The sequence below is a fragment of the Passer domesticus genome, chromosome 3, assembly GCF_036417665.1.
Source record: "Passer domesticus isolate bPasDom1 chromosome 3, bPasDom1.hap1, whole genome shotgun sequence".
Classification (NCBI taxonomy): domain Eukaryota; kingdom Metazoa; phylum Chordata; class Aves; order Passeriformes; family Passeridae; genus Passer; species Passer domesticus.
In genome coordinates, this window is record NC_087476.1 from 32,675,644 (window position 1) to 32,696,994 (window position 21,351).

General features: G+C 38.9%; 1 long non-coding RNA gene across 1 annotated transcript; it reads left to right on the forward strand.

Moving 5' to 3' along the window:
• Positions 1-2,532: 2,532 nt before the first annotated feature.
• On the forward strand, positions 2,533-12,798 carry LOC135296300 (uncharacterized). The gene is made up of 3 exons (XR_010358375.1): positions 2,533-8,590; positions 11,556-11,792; positions 12,537-12,798. It is a non-coding gene; the product is annotated as an uncharacterized LOC135296300 (long non-coding RNA).
• The last annotated feature ends 8,553 nt before the right edge of the window (positions 12,799-21,351 follow it).

The following is a 21,351-nucleotide window of genomic DNA, read 5'->3' on the forward strand; positions in this document are numbered from 1 at the left end:
CATAAATTCTGATTTAATAATATAATCATTTAGAATGGAAAACACCTTTTTCGCTTTTTTTTTTTTTTTTTTTTACAATCATGGAGTCCAGTCATTAACCGAATATTGTCAAATATGGCACTAAACCATGTCCCTAGATGCAACAACTACATGTCCTTTAAATACCTCCAGGGATGGTGACTCAGTCTTTTCCTAACACCTGACCTAGCCCACTCACATACTGACACAGCTCAGGCCATCCCCTTGGCCCTGTCTCTGGTCACCACAGAGCAGAGATCAGTGCCTGCCCCTCCTCTTCCCCTCAAGAGGAAGCTGTAACTGCAGTGAGGTCTCCCCTCAGTCTCCTCCAGGCTGAACAGACCCAGTGCCCTCAGCTGCTCCTCACAGCTTCCCCTCAAGGCCCTTCACCACCTTTGCTGCCCTCCTTGGACATTCTCTAATAGTTTAATGTATTTCTTACATTGTGGTGCCCAGAACTGCCCCCAGCACTGGAGGTGAGGCTACCCCAGTGCAGAGCAGAGCAGGACAATCCCCTCCCTTGCCCGGCTGGAGATGTTGTGCCTGATGCCCCCAGGACAGGATTGGCCCTCCTGGCTGCCAGGGCATGCTGGCTCATTTCTATTGACAAAGACCCATCCCAGGTGCAAAATCTTATACTTGTCTTTGTTAAACTTCATCTGGTTGGTGATTGTCCTGACTTGTGGAGGTCTTCCTTCAAGGCTTTCCTGCCTTTGAGAGTCAATGGCTCCTCCCAATTTTGTATCATCTGGGAACTTGCTCAATATCTCTTTCTGTGTCCAAGTTGTTTACAAAGATGTTGAGGAGCACAGGGCCTAGGATGGAGCCCTGTGGAACCCCAGTGGTAGCAGGTCACCAGTCTGATGTCTTCCCATTCACTATAACTCTTTGTGCCCAGCCCATGACCCAGTTGCGTACACACCACATGATGGGTTTGTCCAGCTGCGTGTGAGACATTTTGTTCCTGCGGTATATTGTGAGAGACACTATTGAAAGCTTACTGAAATCCAAAAACATTACATCAACTGGCTTCCCTTGGTCAACTCAGGGTTAGCCGTATTTACTTCTATCTAAATTCCAGTGCAGCATGAAAAATAGGAAATTTGAGCTGAAAATCAGACTTCACAGAACCCCTCTTGACATCTCTACCATACAAAAGCTTTTCTTTTGTAAATGGTTCCACATTACAAAGAGAGATTGATCATGGCTAAGTAATGTTTCAGCAATAGGAGTAGAGTAAGCATTAAGTAGATTTAATGGAATTGAATTAATCAATGAAAAATTTGGTTTGCAAAGGAAAACTCCTTCTGGGAGAGTAACTTATGAATGTCACTCCATAGTACTAATTTAATTTTCTTTTCTCTCCAAATTACATGTAATAGACACATTTATTGAGGAAAAAGCTAAAGTGGTCAAATCATTAGCAAATCTATCCCACTAAACTATGTTGGAAAATACCTTTCACGGCTGGAAAATTGTCTGGACATTCTAGATTTTCTCATCCAACTGTATATAATGGAATGAAATATACCTGAAATTTCACTGAAATTATCAATAAACTTGATTGTTTTACTGTGACATATGTAATTGTAAAGTTTAAACAAATGTTGCCAATGAGCACTGAGCTTTATGAGCAAAACCCTATAATGCTATCCTTTGTGTTGATCCAATAATTACTATTTTTCTTACGAAAGAATTTGAAAAGCCTTCAGTTAATTTGGGTAAAAGAAGATAAAATGTTTGAAATAAGAAAAGTTTTATACATATGAAAATAAAAGGATACCTGAGAAAAAGTATTAGTTCAAAGTATTCAACTTCCATGGCATAATTATGTATTTGAATGTGGTATCTCATTTATATGCTGCTGTATGCACTCCTGATGTCAAAACAGAAAAAAATAAGCTCTCAAATATTCATACAACTGCTTTCCAGGAGGGCAAATGAAATTACACATGTATTTGCAACCTCTGGCAATAAGGAATAGCAGTAGTGATTTGATTTTTAATTTCCCCCAGTCTTGCTGAAGAAGCATAAAGATCTCCTTTTACAGTGATGTAAAAGGTTGGCTAAAATTCAGCCCAAAGAAAACCTCAGAAAGTTATTTTGAGAAAGAAGTGGGCGTTCTGACCACTGGAAGCAGGACACAATATATTAAAACAAAATCTCACAATGAAAGAGGAAATTGAAGTGAATTGGAAGTCTAATGTCCTTGGGTAAAATGCAACATGCTTCATAACTGCAAGTGAAATGTCCATGTTGTACTCTATCTGCTCTGATAAATTTCAGGCTCAGCTGTCTTTGCAATAGCTGGAGAGAGCATTAAAACATGAAGGTCCTGGGAGAATTTTGAAAGTATTATTTTTCTTTTATTAGTTTTGAAGCAATAGATTTTTATTTATTTAGTAACACACAAAGGAAGGAAATATTCAATTTGGGGTTTTGTTTTTGTTTTGGTTTTGGTTTTTTCTTTTTTTATTGGTGGACATATATTCTTGGTCTTCCATAAAGAGCATGTAATACTATTGTGGGTATAGTGCAAGCCCACCCTTTCTCCAGAGCATTAAAGGAGGCAGAAGATTTCTTAAGGAAAGAGGATAGGACTGAAGACAGAGTCTTATGGTGAAATGTCTAGGCTGATCTTTTACCAAGACATGGTGCTGGTATGCAAAAATATAGAGACATTGATAGTCCACGGATATGGGCTAAGGGGAAGAAGTATGAGGAGCCAACCTCAGGGACAAACTAGATGGCACTTTAATGAAAAAGCACTGCTTCTCCATGGGTCAGCTATGACACCACAGGACATTCCATGGCTGGTAAAAGAGGACAAGGGAACAGAACCTCAGATCCAAATCACTGAGGAGCTGTGCCACACATTTTCGCTGTTACAAAACCTTGGGGTATTTTAAAGAGACACAGTTTTCAACAACTGGCTCATTAGGGCAGGGCTTTTTGTCCTCCATGTTCCAGAATGTCAAGCAGAGGAATTAATTAGCAGAAAGCCATTAAGTTAGATGACTGTTTCTCCAGGAGCAACAGTGGGAAAAGTTAGGTCCCTAATGTATCACAGAGTCTTTGTCATGAAGGCTTCAGATGGAGACTTTAACTCTTATGAAGTGTGCGGATTTATGCTAATTAATTTGAAGAAAAGGTCAAGTTCATGTTAATAACCAAATTGAACTGGTATCTCTGCATAAAGGTCACTGGAAAAGATTATGATTTTACACAGTTTTAATGTAGGAGCTACCAGCTTCATCACAGCATTGTGGCTCTTCAGCCATGTTTCTTCAAGAGCTGAATTATACAGAGCTGCAAGAGTCTGAGAAGAGTTTTGCAAATTGAAAAAAATTCTGTATCAGAATAACCGAGGAACATCTCTTCTGGGAAATCATATCAGAAGATTGTTTTATATAGCAGGTCACCACCACAATATTTATTCTACTACACTCATAAAAGCCCTTGTCTTTAAAACATGCAATGTGCCATGTTCTCTGCAGATATTCTCACAGGCCAGCATATTCAGTAACCTGCATCATTCCAATTTGTCTAAATTTTAACTAGATAGATATAAGTTTTCTTGCTTTGGAAAACTGGGGGGAAATGAACGGGAATGTCTATTATTGTATGAAAAAGCAATTTCCTTTGCCAGTAATCTTTCAAAACCCCATTCCTATTATTTGTGATGCTTGTGTTTGAAAAAGGTCTTTATCTTTCCTCTTACAGCTCTTATATAGATGGAATTATTCATTTTCCTATTAAATTGCCTATTTCTACCAACAGTATCTATAATTCAACCTGATTTCCTTTGCATGGTTAGTTTTGTTAAAACTCAGGAAAACAGATGCTCCTTCAAATGTAGAAAATCAGAACAAAATATTTTGAAAAACTAACTTGTCCCTTTGAAAAAAGTGAAATGTTTGCCAACCTAAAACAATAAGTAAAACGATCCCAGAGAGACCTGTCAGGAAAGTACCCCCAAAGTAGATGTACAGGTTTCTCCTGGCTTGGGCTGAACACAAGGTTAAGGACATGCAATGTCAGCTTTATGGACAGTACAACTCCTAGATTTCAGAGAGGCAAGCAGGACCAGGATAAGCAGGTCTGCCTGCTAGCTGTCCCTCTGTCTCTGCCTGCCTTCAGAGGCAATGCACCACGGGGGGGGATTTTTCCCATCCATGCCTTCTACCTTTCTTCTACCCAAGAGCTCACTGAGTGCATCAAACAAGCAGATTCAATGGCAAGAAATCCAGCAGTCTGAGGTTTGTGCCAGGCACTTTTCCAGGACAACTGCTCCTGATGGGATACATACCCACTTTGCCTTCAATGATTGCCTAAAATCCATTTGGTCCTTTCTTTTCTGTAGGTTATGAGGAAGAGAATCTCACAATATGTCCCGTAGCCTTCACCTCCATGCCCTAGAAAAATAGAGCATAGAAAGATAAAGAGCTTTATTGCTTATTCTCTTTTAAGGGAATATAAAAATCCTGTGTAGAGGAGTGAACTGAGGAACTGTGAACAAAGAGCAGGGAGAATTAAGCTGGGAGAACTCAATTGTTTGATGCTAATTTTAATACAGCCATAAGAACATAGAGGGGACAGTATAGTTAAAGGCAGAGGGGGAAAAAATGGGAGACAAGGAAGAAGGAGAAAAGGACCATATGCAAGTCAGAGATTTGAAACAAAACAAAACAAAAACCCAAACCAAAACAAAGAAAACATTTTAAAAATAGAGAAATCAATATAAGGAAAAGGAAATGTATGCACACAGAAAAAATCCCCACATATTGGAAATATGGAATAAAGCATCTCCTCTGAATATACTATGGAAAGAGAGAAAAGCTGAGCAGGAGAGGAAAACCACTTTACTACCACAAGATGCATACCCTAAAAATAAGTGTTAAAATGTTCTGCATCTGTCATGCCACTTAGGTGATGAGTTAAGGACTCCATGAACTTTCCTATATTTGATTGCTCTCTGGCTCACTCACTGTGTAATTTTACTTGGAAGATGCTACTTTGTTAAACATTTATAGAGAAAAGCTAACCCTTCCCTGACAGCAAATCAGATATTACACCCAAACCTATCTGACATTTGGCTGTTCTCTCCAAAATATAACTTACCAACAATTTATTGCCTTTTTCCCCTTAAATTTTGATAGATGTCCTTGCAAATTCCCACTGATGGAGGTCAGCTGTAGTGTTAGAAACAAGGGCACAGGAGGACAGTGCTCACACTCATAAAAGCAGACATTTTGGAGAAAACTTAAGAGCTGAAAATAAATATAAGAAATAGTTGAACTGCAACTAAATCCCAAATTCAGAGGAAAATAGTCCCATTATTCCTCTATAAAAGTTCCTAGTTTTGAAGTCAATAAGTTTTGAAGGAGTAGGGGTTTAGGCTCAGTGATAAAACAGATAATCTTCAGTTGCAGTGAATCTAGGTAATGAGCATGAGGGTGAGGCCCAAGATACCACTACTCTATAATTCTCCTCCTGAGTGACAGAAAGACTGATTCACTGGCTTAAAGCTGTCAAGAAGAAAGTGATGGATCTAGGCTTATGTCCAATACCTCCTTAATAGCCCAAGTGGAGTGCTAAAGCTACATTTGCTGTCATTGAGGAATTTCCTGCCTTTGTGGGAGGCTGCTGCCCTGAGAGGAAGACCTACTCCATGCAATGGCAGATGAAAAAAAGGGTAAAAGCCAGGGGAATATTGGTCTCTGACTTTGAAATACAGTGGAATGTGAAAAAAAAAAGTTCAGACAGGTCTTTTTACAATACTTCATATGTGGAAAAGAAAGAGTAAGTAATTACTGGAAATGTGCTGTTAACATGACCAAAAGCCAGTAGCTAAAGTGCCGTTTAATTGTGTATGAACTCCTTCATCCCAAAACAGATGGGGTCAAAGTGTGTTAGGCTGTTCTCTGAAGTCCATTTCCAAACTAGATTTTTCTCATTTACTAACAAAGTCTATTCCCTGGGCTAGTCCAGTACTACATCACTCTTGACATCAGGACTAGATCCAAGAGGGATGGCACATATGTAGGATTCAGCTTGCACTCCTGGAAACTTTCTGTTGCTTACACATTTTGTGACACTAAAATTTCCTGAGCACCAGAAAGTCCTGCTGTCAAGCATTCACAGAAATACCCCAGTAATAAGGGGACGGCTGAGATTGCTTAGGCCCACAGCATAGACAGCACTTATTTTTGCTGCTTTGATTTAGCAGGTAGTTCCAGGGGATGCCTGCAGACCTGGGATCCCTACAAAATCCAAGTCCTTGCTTCTTTTCTATTCCCCAGCTGAGTGCTCTAACCACTAGTTACATTCTCTTTTCACTTGCTCATGCCTGGAAGGAAAGGCTGCAGGCACCATTAATTAGGAGAGGGATCTGGACTGCAGGAAATGCTGTCTGAAGTTTTTACCTGAGGAGTCAAATTTAAGATACATACACAGGATTTGCACTTTCTGCCAGGTAGTATGTTTATTATGCATTTTTGCAACATCTAAAAAGACAGCAAGGCAGTGCATAACTTGTGACTGTGTGTGTTCTATTTTCTCTTCTGGCTGCATGCCCCTTGCCCTGCTCAATACATTAAGCTGTTCCTCTGGGCCAATAATGACATGGGAAAATGTGAAACTATGAAGATAATGCATTAAGCCCCTAATTGCTGAGAAAGTAAGAAAGGCAAAGAATTGATGGGCATAGTAGAGGAAGGCTGAAATCTAATTAGTCCCTCTTCCAAGACAGCAACATATTTCTTTACAACCAGATCACGTTCTAGGAGTTATGTTCAACAGTTGTGCTAATCTGCTCTCTGGAGAGGATCCCAATGGTAGCTCCTCTACAGCAGCTCAGTACCTCACACAACTAACTGCTAATCCTCCTCCAGTGTTTGATGCTCAACAGAGGGCTCAATAGCAGAAGAAATCACTCATATTATTGACAAATTTTTCTTATAACCTGCCATAAAGGTATGACACAGGCCTTGAAGTCCAAATGTGCATTACTACACACACACACACACACAAAATCTGTCTTCCTTACTCCTGCAAACAGCAATGACTTTCTTTCAATAAAAGCAGGTATGTCTTGCTTTTTAATGATTAATGATTTATTTTTGAATTCTGAAAATGCATTTATTAAGTTCATTTTAGGCATGAGGCTTCATTTTTGATTCTGTTCTTAGCCAAAGGAAATTTTAGGGTAAGAAAAGCAATGTTATCTGGGAATTTCTGTCTTTCTTTTTATATTTACCTAATTACCATCAGTTTTAACATTCTGTGTTTTAGTTTCCAGAGAAGGATAAATGTTATTAGACTTACAAATCAATTTGAAGACTCAGCATCTCTGCTTACCAGGACAGGGCATTTGCTTGTCAGGAGCTGGACTCACACAAATGCATTTATTTAACAGGCAGAAGTGAATCTCTCAGGAAATACGTCTACTGTTATTCACTTTCTGCTCATGGTTTTCACACCTTGAGACTAGATAGTCCTGCAAAACAATAAGTTCAGACTGATGAAGATTCAGACAGGAAAAAAAAAATGTTGATTTCTTGTGTTATTCAAAAGAGTGACTGAAATACCAGCACATTTTCACAAGTTTGTCCATAGTAGGCTTTAACCTCAAGCTTTCTTTCAAAGAATATTGAGTACATAATAGCCCCCCTGAGGTTTCACCAGACTTCTAATAAAATTCACGTGTGTGTGTATTACTGTGAAAGAAAGAAGACTGAATACACAGAAGTGTGTAAATTCTCAGGTATAACTTTGAGTCTGAGATAATTCTATATATTTTGTACAAAGCAAAACAGAATTGGGGACTATGGAAGACCACTTTTTTCAAAACCTGAACTTCATCAGGGGGGATAGTCTATCCATTGTACCATGACAAAATCAGAAACCTCAGTTAAAGAGCCTGAAGACACAGAGGTTCATGAAAGCAAGGCTGTGCTCGTTCACTTCAGTCACCAACCAGAATCATTCAAGCAGCCCTGGGTGTTACTCTGCTCAGACTTTATGTGACCCAAAAGACCTCTAGCTCAGTAAGGAGGCAGTTATGGCCTATATGAATTTAGACAATTTTATTTTTTACATCACTGTTCAAAACTGTTATAATATAGCATTCAACAGATAAAACAGTTTCATGTGTCATGCATAGAGGGTGACAACCAAATAACTCAGAATACTTTTATCCACTGCTGATGCAAATAGTTGTTAACTTGCAAGACCAGAAAAAAAGATGACATCTGATTAGCAAAGAGATATTTTCTTCTCAGGAAAAATATTTATTCTGCTTCAAAAGAAACTCCAGATTATAATCAAGTAAAGTAGAAGTTGACTTCTGGAAGAAAGATGATAACTGTCCAGAACTGATCAAAGACTTCAAGAGCAACATTAGCTAATAAACTCAGTTAGTACAGAGTCCTCACTTACGAATGCAATTTTAAACAGGAGGGAAATGCAAGAAAAAAGGAGCTTCTGACAGCCATCTCAGAGAAAGCCTACAACAGGTCAGCTGAATAAGGAAGAGAGAGAGAAGCACCTTTCTAATTAAGTTTTACTAGAGGTAAGGTAGGTTTTTCTTCTGTTTCTTTATCCATATAATTTTTAAACATAAGTGACTAGTGTGTATTTTGAGAGTTGTAAAATAAAAAAAAAAATTAAAAAAAAATTGAACTTGACTGGAACAAGGAGTGATTTTGAGGTAGATGTATAACAGCAAAGCACTTTGCCACTAGGAATACTGCTGGTAGTACAAATCTATAAAGTTTGGTTCCAGTACTCCCTATCAAGTGTCCCAGCTTTCTAAAACCTGTCCTTTACAGTACTTCAAGTGTGGCAGACGAGCATCCACAAAAACTGGCTAAGCAGAATGGAGAGTGAAATGGTTGGAGAGGGAGAACTATTTTCCATTCCCTGAAATGGGAGGAGGCAGCATACTTGAACCCCAGGGACAATAATCTCTATAAAGACATTAACAAGGCCAAGGCAAAGTCACAAGCATGGCATACAATGGCCCAAGCTGTTGCCTTTATTTCTGGCACAGTCTGAGCCCAGGCCAGGCCTCCAGATGACATTTGGGCACTGTCCCAGTTGAGCCTGAGGCCAGGATGGTGTCTGCTGTGTTTAGGGGTATCAATGTAGCTGGGTGCAGCAGGTCTAAACTCCTACTGCATGACAGATGGATGAGCCTTTCATTCTAGAGCCGAGTTTTTCTGTTGCTTTGAGAGTTTAGAAACAGCAATTTCTAAGTAGAAAAAAATGAACTCTGTCCTACAATGCCAGACATATCAATCATTTTCTATTCTTCTTCCAGCTTAACTATTATATTCTTGAGAATACACTCTGACTATGTAAATCTAGTAGAATATTTAGAACTACTTACAGCATCACAATTTTAACAAGCAGCTCGGACTCATTCTGGGGTTTCCCTCAGTAGGATTATAACATTTTTTAAAATACTACTTAAGCTTAAATTGCTTTCATGAATCCCAGACCTGAATTATTGTGGACAACTAGCAATCATCTGCCTATATTGTTTTCAAGCTACAGTCCACATGGGACCCATTATCTCTGCACACTGGAAAAAGCAAAGCCTCCACTGAGCTTTCACAACATAGAGTTTTGCTTGAGATAAAGCAGAACAGTTTGCCCTTTTTGTGTACTTGTTTAAGTATGTTTTCTGTGATGTCACCATAGAGTGCCAAATTGGTAGCATCAGGCGACCTGCTGAGCTAATATGGATTTGGATCAACACAATTGTTCTTTGGATCAAACAAAATGTCACAGTTGGGATTAGCTCCCTCTGTTTAAGACAAATGTGCTCTTTTGGGTGGATCACTATAATTTAATTCTATGTAAAGAAGAATGAGGTTATTATGGATTATCACAGATCTTTTGTAGCCACTACAGCACAAATACTTTTCCTCTTTTGTTGAAATAGTGTTTTACTGACTCTAAAGACAGGCTTATTTTAAATTTGCTGCTATTGGCAACAACTGTATTTTGTATTTGATGCACATGGACAATGTTCACAATTGTTTCAAAGCAGTGGTACAGAGGCCTCTCTATTACTTGCTGTCAAAAAAATCTATATTTACCACTTCCCTGTAACATTCTCATCATCATGTGTCACCTCTAAGTAGTCAAAATGGGCATTGGCTGCAGCCCACAGAGAGTTAAGGTAAAATCATGCTGAAGCTTCTGCAACTTTCAGTAATCTTCTTGCTCTCCCTATTATAATACCACTTCTCTTTTTAAAAACTCTGATGTCAGCTCTTAGTTCAGCAGATGAGAATTGGACTGCAGATTTCTTCAAAAGATGTGAACATTATTTTGACTTTGTAAAGGAAAAAACTCTTTACTTAGCTCTTCAGGTTATTTTAAAATATGCTGGGCAAGTAGCAGAGGACCTTCATCTACTGTCTCAAAAATCTATCAGGTACTTTCTTGTGTGATTGAAATTAAACTTTCCCAGCTGCTCCTAATATTGCCTAAACCAAGGACAATGCTGAGGCAAAAACAGAGCTGAAATGATAGGAAGCCAGGATGGAAGGTTAACCAAAACAGGAAGTGCCAATCTTATTTTTCATAATGTGTGAGAAAGACTGGATTTACCAGGAGATAGCACTGGCTCTCATTTACTTTCTTCATTTGTACATTGGAGTAGTGTACTGGGTTGATGCTGGCTGGATGGCAGGCACCCATCAAAACTTCTCTATCACTTCCTTTTACAGCTGGACAGGGGAGAGAAAATATAATGAAGGATTCATGAGTTGAGATAAGGATCAGGAAAGATCACTCACAAAATACCATCATTGGCAAAACGGATTAGAATCAGAGATATTAATTTAATTTATTACTAAGAAAATTGGTGCAGGATAATGAGAAGTAAAAAAAACCAAAAAAACAAAAAAAACAAACTTCAAAACAACTTCCCCTCACTCCTCCCTTCTTCCCAATTCTACCTTCTCCCCCAGTGTTGCGGGGAAACAGAGAATGGGGGTTATGGTTGGTTCATCACAGGTTGTTTCTGTTCACAGAGAGGAGTCTTTTCCCTGCCCCACCTTGGGGTCCCTCCCATGGGAGACAGTTGTTTACCACTTCTCCAATGGAAGTCCATCTCACAGGCAACAGCTTTCTGCAAACTGCTGCAATGTGGATCGCTCTTCCACAGGCTGCAGTCCTTCAAGGACAGGCTGCTCCCATGGGTGCTGCCTTCTCCAAGGGCCTCCCATGGGGTCACAGCCTCCCCCCAGGCATCCACCTGCCCCATTGTGGGTCTCCTCCCCAGGCTGCAGGGGGATCTCTGCATCCCCATGGCCCTGCCTGGGCTGCAGGGGCACAGCTGCCTCTGCCTCACCATGGGCAGCACTGGGGGCTGCAGGAGAATCCCAGCTCTGGCACCTGGAGCACCTCCTGCCCCCAGACCTCAGGGTCTGGATTTGCTCCTCTCACATGTTCCCACTCCTCTCTTCTCTGGCCATAATTACAACTGTGCAATAACTTTTGTTTTTTTCTTTCTTCTTAAGTCTGTTATCACAGAGGCCTTGCCACCATTTCTAACTGGCCCAGCCTTGACCAGTGGCACATCCATCTTTGGAACTGCCAGGGATTGGCTCTGCTGGACATGCAGGAAGCTTCCAGCAGCCTCTCACAGAAGCCACCCCTGCAACCACCTGCTACCAAAGCTTGGCCATGCAAACCCAATACAAGTAGAGAAAGAGTTCTCAAAAGGGGCTGTACTCCAACAGCATACACGCACAAAGGTGGAATGGTTTAGCATATCCTGCTTTTTTGACAAGAAGAGATACCATTGCCTATTGAAAATAATCTGTGTACTGTTGACAAAGCATTAAGACTGGCATTGCCTGGTAGGACATTGCAAAAGCAATATTATGTGATTAAAAATAATCTGAGTCAATCAAAACTTCACATGATGCAGAAGCAGTTTTATATGTACATTTTTAGGATAGAAGATTACAAAGTCCCATTTATGGTTTTATATTCAAGGACTACCCAAAATCTTAGGTTTATGAAACAGTAGTGCTGGTGCCCACACCAGCTTAAGAATTGGAATTTTTTCTGTCCCTGGCCTAATTCTTGCCTTTTTCACCTGAGTATTTCTTGAGTTTTAGGCAGTTAAATTTTTTAATTGGTTTGGCCCAATCTTAAAAAAAAATAATTCTTGTTAGGGATTTCATGCTGCTGTGGAAGTGTAAGCAGACACGGGCAGAAGGTCTTAAGCTGACACTGCTGCCAAAGCTACCTTAACAAGAAAATACGTCTGAATTTGGGAAATTAAGATTTTGCCTCAAATAAATTCCCATGTTTTTGTCAACAAGCCTGAGGACAGGACTTGTCAATGACTGTATTTCAGCTGTGAGGAACTGTTTAAAATGCCCTGACAGATAGTTAGACAGTGTGCTGTCTGTAAGTCATCTAGAAGCAAGACTGCAATCATCTAGTTTTAAATATAGTAATGTTTGTGTGCCCTTGCCTGTTCCTTTAAGGTCAGATAAGAGTGATTTCAGGAAACCCAGCAGAAAGACTTCATTTTTCCAGGACACGGTGATCCAGAGAAGAGCAGAAATGTTTATTCATGTCCCCAGCATCCCATAATGGGCCAGCCTAGCCTCAAACTGTGTGAGTCCCTCTGCAAGTCTGCTCCTGCTGCAGATTCCTTGGATGGCACATGCCAGAAGAGGCTCCTTCACACACACCAGGCTATGGGAAATGCCAAAACTGCCCTCAAAATCATAACAGATGGTTTCCATGCAAGTAAAGAACTACTGATATGTGAATGTCGTTGTACAGATCTGCATGTCCTGTCCTGCTGCTCAAAATGCATCTAATAAAGATTTCTCTGCTTACCCTGCAGATGATGTGCATCCTATGTCTGTTGGGCATATATTTTTAAATTGTTTTCAGTTCTAACATTATTCTGTGGCAAAGTATGAATTAACATCCAATATTTAATAACTCAATCTTTCACAGCTGGCCAATTCAACAATAAAAAGGATGGTAGAAAAACAAGGTTTGCAGGCCAGCAATTTTTCTGCGTAATAGATGTTTGTATGGAAATAAGCACATGGTGACTGGCTTATCTTCTGCTCAAGGCAACAATGTCTTCCAAAGATACAGGCACTTAATGCACAGGCACTGCATTCTCTTTGCTTTATTGAGACTTCCACTACAGTGTGAACCATGTTTCAAATGGCTTTCCCCCAACCTTCTCAGGAATAAGAGGAAGGAACAAACAGAGAAGCAATGACAGAGTTTCTGCTGAAAGCAGTGATTCTGCTGGCAAAGGAACTGGCTGTATTTAGTATTTACTGTAGGGAAGACTGGGCTGTGCCCAGGAAAAAAGAAAAGGATCAATATGCAATGGAGAGAAAAATTCAGGTTCTAGCATTATTGCTTTCTAAATATTTGAAATCTAAGGAGTCACAAGACAAAGCAAAGGATTAAATCCAAGTAAAAGGACACAGAATTACCTTAGATGGTTTTTGTCAAATGTGAATAGTGTTTGCGTAACCCTATAAATGCCTAAAAGCTTCAAGTATGCTTTTTTTTTTTTCTTTTCATGTTCTTCAGAGCTCTGCTTTTTACACCTTCTGCTCTGAGTGTTTACTCCATACCTACAACAACATGGCATGGACACAAGCTGGCTTCTTCAGTCCTGGAAGGTGCTGACTCAAAGCCTCACAACACATATGAGACCACTTCTGTTGGAAACCTGAGCGTTCTGGGAGTTGCTTAACCTTACCCAGTAAATGAGAGGCCTGAGTTAAATTATCTCTGCAGCTTGAGGGAATTGAGGACACTCAAGTTTCAAAGTTGTTGCATTGTTACAAAGAACAGAGAAGGGAGGCTGCATGAACAGGCAGAGGAAGTATAAGTACAGACACCATAATGCAATCCAGAGTAAGCCTGCTGTCTGCAAAAAATGACAGGGGACACAAAATGCATTTATCATCTTAAATGGGATTTATCATGTTATTCTAAAAGCATGCTAACTTGTCTGTCAGTCTTCTGTATAAAACCTAGCTTGTGTGCTGTCAGCCCAAACTGTGAGCATGTGACACCATTGCTCTGTATTCAACCCTTTTCATACTTGTTTGATTTTATTCTTTTCTGTCATACGCCCTTCATTCAGTGTCTTTTTTTTTATAAGCTCAAGAATTCTAAACCTATCTTATCTTCTCTGACAGGGGAATGAGACACATCTGTCCTTCATGAACCTGTACTTCTATGAAAATTTTCTAGTTCTAAAACTTTCTTATGAAGAATGATGACAGACACATCCAATATTCAAGCACTAGAAGGAGTTATGGATTTGTACTTTGGCTGCTACTGTAATGATACTTTTTTGATTTGTTCTCCAATCTGATTCTATAATTACATTTGTTTTTTGACTGACATTGAATAACAAGTTCATCCAAACAGTTTTCACAATACTGTCTGTAGTGGTGGCTTGCTGAGTGATAATAATTTCCTTTCAGCTCTCTGCTGTGGGTTTGTATAGCAGGGATTATTTCTGCCATTGTCACTAATTTGTGTTCATCAACACTAAACAGCACCAGATCTCATCTCACCCCCACAGCCTGTACTGAGAGAAGTTCCTGCAGCACTCTTTGGTAACTCCAGTTTACTACAGGAGTTTTCTTCTGTGTTTTGTAACAGACCTACTCAAACTCCTTTGGAAATGCTGTGCACAACAGTTCACTGTTACCAATGTGTTCCCTGACTTTTAAAGAGAATTACAGACATGTGAGGCATGACTTCTACATGGAAGTACTCTTTTTCCCCATTGTATCATTTTCATGACATGTTTTAACCCTGTTCTTTATCATAGTTTGCATGAGTTTGCTCAATATAGTCAAACTTACTGTTGCAACCTATATGTCACCACAATCTGGGTGTCATGGTTGATAATCGACATTTCTCAGGTACCTTGGATGACTTAAACTATTAGCAGGTCATGGTTACTTGGCAGTTGCATGCACAGGATCCCTCAGAACTCTTGGGCAAACACCCTTGGGTCTCATATATTAGTTCATATTATTTTCATAGGCCACTTATAGCTTGACTCATTATGTAACAAGATGAGAATTCTTAATGCTAGTTAGGAATGTTATCAACTCTGAACAAGGAACAAACAGAAGATTTTGTTTGATGGAGTTGTGGCTGCTGCTAAAACTGCTCTGTAGAACGACCACTAGGAACACCAAAAGACTATCAAGGAATCAGGTGATACTTCATTGCCATATAATAACGACTGATACAGCTGGGGTATGTGCCTTGAACACCAAAGGACAGAAAATCCTGTGTTTTTCTAAAATACATAGCTACTCTCAGCCCTTAAAGTTGTAAGAGATTAACTTCTGAGGAGTTATTTTTAACATCTAATAAGACAGTGCTTAGATTAAGAAGCCTGATATCCTGTTTGGTTATGTAGTAATAAATCAAATTTCACACATCTTTCTCCCATTAGCCTTTCACACAACACATCTGCCAGACTCCTCAAGGTTGTTCAAACCAACAGAGATTCTACCTACTTAAAAAATACCATGCAGACACATACTGGACTGCCATGGTTCTGATGGACTTCAGTGTTTCAACATGAATTCAGCCTAGAGCTTTATCCAAATAACCATAAAAAGTTGACATTGTCCTGCAGCTGTCCCTGAAAGATACATCTCAGCAACCCTCCACATTTGGTTTTGCCTGAGCAGGAAATCCACCAGAATCACAGGACTATTATCACATTTGAAAGAAACTAAAGCTACTCTAAATAGAGTAGCTTTCACTACTCTGCTAAAGCTCAACAGAGTAGTTCTGTGTAAGAGGGGAATGGCTACAAATCCCTCACTTTCTCTTGGGCTAAATATTTATGTCCTTAATTGATGCTCTCTTAATATTAAAAAGTTATAATTTTTTAAGTAAAACATAAAGTAAATCTACTTTTTCAATAAAACATTACAGGATATATATTATATCCAGTGATAGATAGTATGTCTATATTTTTATATTATTGTGTATCTTATATTTCTGTGAAAGACAGAAATGTTTCCCTCTGAAAAACAAAAGGACTTCAAATCTCATTTTAACCTTTCCCCCTCTTCATCATGATAAAGAGGTTATTGGTATTTTTACACTAGAAATTCATTAAAAATGAATTGTTTGTTGAGAGCCTGTAAGAGTAAAACAAATAAATCTGAAAGAGCTACAGATGTGGGGGCAGGTTATTAGACTGACTCATGGAAGCAGTCTGCTCTGACAGCCATGTAATGTCCTTTGTGTTTCATTTTTCTCTGCTCACACCAGTGACTCTTTCTTGACTAAATGTTTTTGCTTAGTGAGCAATCATTTTTACAAATTCTCAGTGTCCTAAATGAGGCATTTTAGGATTTCCAAAAAGTCCTCAGTGTTTGCCAAACCCTGCTCTGGGAAAGTTGAGTATGATTGATGCTTCAAGAAGAATCATGAGACTAAAATGTACTGAAGAGCTTACCAGAAAGGGGATATTGGTCACACACTTCTGGGGACTACCAGGATGCAGGGCAAATGGCTGGAACTTCCTTCAGCAATTTTAGGCTAGCAGTTACATTTATTATCCCTATTATGTTCTGAATTGTTTCATATAATGCATAGTAGTTTTACTTGATTTATAGTAGGAGGACATTATGCAAATAATTCAAATCTTGCTGGTCTCCAGTGTCTCACTTAAAGACAAGTGTTGTTCCAAGAGCTGCTCTGGGTCTGCAGCCTTGTTAGATGTAGGCCCACAGCCAGGTTGTATGACAGAATCATGAGACTCTGCAGCTAAAGAGGAGGAAAAGAAAAAATCTCCTGTAAATTACCTTTCTCACCTCTCAGTTCTTGTGAAATGGAAGTGGCAGTGGCTGTTGTTTCCATAACAGATGCTTCCAGCCAGGAACAGAGGGCATCTCTCAGCAGTATCACTTTTCAAGGTCACAGGAGGAACAGTCTGCATATGGATATTCCGGAGCTCAGTCTTCCTTCTGGCTCTTGACTCTTTCCTGTCTCCCAGCCACAAACTCATAGAGATTAAAGCAGCCCTATTAAAGCAGCACTGTGGTTTGTCAGAAGTGGGGGAAAAGTCAAAGGGCACAAAGGTCTTTGCTCATCCTAGCAGAGCAAGAAAATGTGAGATGCACAGCACAAGCTGTGATGGGTTACATGACTGCAAAGAAATAGGTGTGTAAATTATTCTGTCACCATGCAACTGTAAACAGAGTGGTGTTGAGTTACAAGTTCAGCATGATTTGTCTAATCAGGACAACAATCATTTAGTCTCTACAAACCTATTCTTGGTCTTTGTTTGGGTTTTTTTTTAAATACAAAGGCAAATATTGGAGTTAAAGCATTTAAATGTAAATTATTAATTTATTTTAACTGTGTTTTAAACACCTTTTCCCTTCCTCTATAAGGACAGAAAGCTGTGGAGTGACAATCTCTTGTAGGCTGAAATTATCTTTAGCCACCCTATATCCAGGGAAACTTTAGTAATCTGGATGTGCTGTGGAAATTGCTTCTATTTCAAAATCAGGTCTGCTTCCAATAAGATGAAAAAAAATACAAAAAAATTAGAAAGGGGAAGAGAAGAAAATAATAGGGAAGGGAAGGAGAAGTGAAGGGAATAAAGGAAAGAAATAGCAATGCAGCAAAATATACATCTCTTCCATTGTGTGTATTAGCTCATTGCTGCAGAAAAGGCTGCTCACAGCATCATCTTATCAGCAGCCTCAAAACCTGACATATAACCTGACATGCCCAAGTCAGGCTAGGCCAGAGTTTTATTAGCATTTTTGATCATGCATAGTTCATGGCTATGTTGAAAAAGTTGCAGCTTTGACTAGATAAAATATAGATAGGGAAGAAATCATATGGGAAAGCACAAGGGAGAACTTAGGGTAACATAGGTCCCAATCTCATATCCAGTACTTCATGAAAGCAAGACAGGTCGTGATGGGCTCAGGTTACATTTCTCTGACTTAAGTTTGCCAAGAGATGTCTTATCAGATAAAGTAATATAATATCAGAGCTTTTGACTTTGTCCCATAGACATGAGAGTTGTGAGGATCTGTAACAGTGAAATTTGCTTTTTAAGGCCGGAATAGGACAGAATAAGTCCTGCTCCTGTATAAATTTAAGTATTGTAAATTGCATTTTCAAGCAAGAAGACAGTAGACAAACTATAATCTCTTTTGAGTGCATGTTGTAACGTAATTTCTAATGTTTTTTTACTTATTACTTAATTTAGAACAAAAAAACAACAGATACACTAAAATACACTTAAGGACATCTCCTTTAAATTAAGACAGCCAGTATACTTCATACTATATGTTTTTGTTCAAGTTCAAATTGAATTCCAGATTTGGATCCTTTCCTGAAGTTTAGTTATGACAAAGCATTTCCCTTGCAGCATGGGGTATGCCTTCTAAGATAATCTGAACATATTAGGTCCAGCTATTTAAGTCTCGAGGCTCTACTCTCACTTTGTCTGTAGTCTGACTCTACACACTATAGTCTGAGGAGGACTGAAATGTTTTACTTTAATTCAAGCTGATGAATCTCATATAGATTATCTGCGTGAAGTTTAATTGCCTGTAAAATGCAGGTCAGTTTAGATGATCTAATGGTCCTTTCTGGCTTTAAACTATACAATATCTGTCAAACAAACCATTAAAATGTTGCTGTGTGTAATAATCAGAAAGATAACTGCAGCTTTTTTTAATGCCCTCTAATTTACATGATACCCTTTATAGTCAGCGTACAAGCTCTAATTAGCTATTTTAATGATGCTCCTAAATGTGGAAAGTGGTTTGTATAACATAGAATTTAACAGTTACTGGTATAGCAGGGATCAGATCTATACAACAAAACTTGTCCACCAAAGCTGAGACTGCACCTCTCAGAGCAGCATAATGTTTCCCAGTGCTTAAAAACTCAGATGTTCTCCCAGGTATTATCCAGGTGAGCACCAGCTGTCCCATGCCATAATTGCACCTAGAACTATATTAAGAAAACTATCTGTGGAATGAGTGCACATGCCTTTGTCCCTTGCTCTGTTTAGTTTTAAATATTTTTTTTTTTTTGAAATTTAGATATAATTTGCATTAATGTGTTGGTAGCTTGGCAGGTGCCTGAAGAAACAGGGAGGAAGAAGGAAGAATGGCTCAGAAACAAAGTACTGCTCAGACAGCTCTAGGAAGTTGTTCAGACAATGACAATATCTCTTGGCTTCTGTATCACTAGTTAATGTTTTTTGGGGTTTTTTTACAACCTTATATTCAAAACCAGGGAACACAGCTTCATTTAGAGGGAGTTTTGTTTCACCCAGATGAGGGTGACCTCAGCATTCCCCTGAGGATTCTGGCAAAGCCAAATCTATATAGGTCTCCCAGCAGGGTAAGGTGAGTACAGGAGTAAGATGGACATGGCTTTTAATTATAATATGTTACACCTGTTTCTACAGAATATTTTCTTCAGCTGGTAAATTAACATATCTTAAGAAGTATTTTTGATCAGTGTGTGATTTTGGTCACCAGAGGAGAAATATAAATACTTGAACAAAATGAATTGACAAGTTCATTTGTATTCTGAAAGATGTGCAGCTGTGGATCAGGGCTTTTCTTTGACAAGCCAGTGCCTGCTTTGGGTAATGCTTGTAACTATTGTCCTGGAATGAGGCACTCTGCTTTGTTCAGTGTCTGCCTTGTCTGTGCCTTCTGGTACCATAACAGAGCTCATCCATTTGTGACAAAGTTTGCTCAGGCAGAAATATTTGGCTAATGAGATATTTTCCTCACTGAAGAAAGCAAATTAAACACTACCAAGGTATAGACCCAGGCATTTTGACTCTCAACTGCTGGCAATTTTAGATCATTAAAACAGTCCCTAATACCTACTGTCGTGCAATTACCAGAATTTATTCCTAATGGCTTACTGGATCTATTTTTTCTGTCCACAATATATCTGAAAAACATCAAATATATAATAATTTATGTTATAATTAGGTGCACTTAACTCTAACCATCAAAAATAAATGTTTAATTCCTTTAAACTGTCTAACAGTCCTTATGACCAACCTAAATGGCAATTCTAGACTGGAAGTTTTCAGATAGCTAAAATCAGATGACATGGGTTATCCTCTCTCTCCTCTGGATTATTTATGTGAGTCATTTCTAGCCTTTCTAAGATGCCACATAGGGCTAGTTTTATGCAATGGGTTGCCCTATATCCCAAAGTAGTTTGCCACCCTTTGAAGGAACAGGGAATTGGAAAAGTGTTCAGTGTAATTTTCACTTTCCAATGTGTTTTGGGGGTTGCATTGGAAATTAAATTTAATTTCACTACACAAAAGGTCTTTCTTATTTCAGGATGGCTGGTTTCTTTCATAACCATGGGACAAATATGACCAAAACCAAGTTTACCATGCATGCAACAGATGTTGCACACTGTTTTCTGTCTCACTGTCAAAGTGGAGGGACGCTTGTGGACAAACCTGTCTGCAAATTTTATAGCCAGACCTTGGCTGGTGCCTTGCTATGAAAAAATTGGGTAAAGGAAGCTGCATCACAATGGTGTGATGTCTGCAGCATCAAGTGGACCCCTCTGAAGCCATGTGAAAAAAGATGTCTTGTGCACATCAAGCACACTGGACTGCAGATTTGACAGACATTTCTGGAATCGCAGTTTTCACTGCCCAGGTCTTCAGAAAATGCCAGAGAGGCTGGAACTTTTCTGCCAGTTCATGGGTGCTGACGCCAATGTTGCAGTTGATCTAAATGTGAGAATATGTCACCCTTATCATAACAGCTTTTTTCTCTATTATCAGCTTAAGTATTTCTGCCTGTTTCTTTGTTGTGCTCAAGTTATTTGTCTTCTTGTTCCAGAACCTTATAAAGGCTTGCAAATAGCCATAGGCCAAGTTCCATTACAAATTTTAATTCGAATATTTGTTTGTGTAGAAGTCTGAGATACCAAACAATAGAAGCAAATAGTCATTTTATGTATGAATATTCTGAAATATATTTTCAAAGTACCTTTTTTTGTATGTCTAGTGATAATAGCACTGGCTCATTAAATGGAGAGAATGCTCAATTCATATGCTCCTTAGTATTCAAAACAAGATTTACAACCTATTACCATTAGAAGGTATCTTTTGAAATTACACACAAAAATCCCCATTTTTATTATTAATTTTAATGATTAATTATTTCCATGAAGAAAAGTCCTTGAAAAAGATAAATTCCTTGCCAATTGAACGGACTGTGCTGGTAGTTGATTCACTAACTC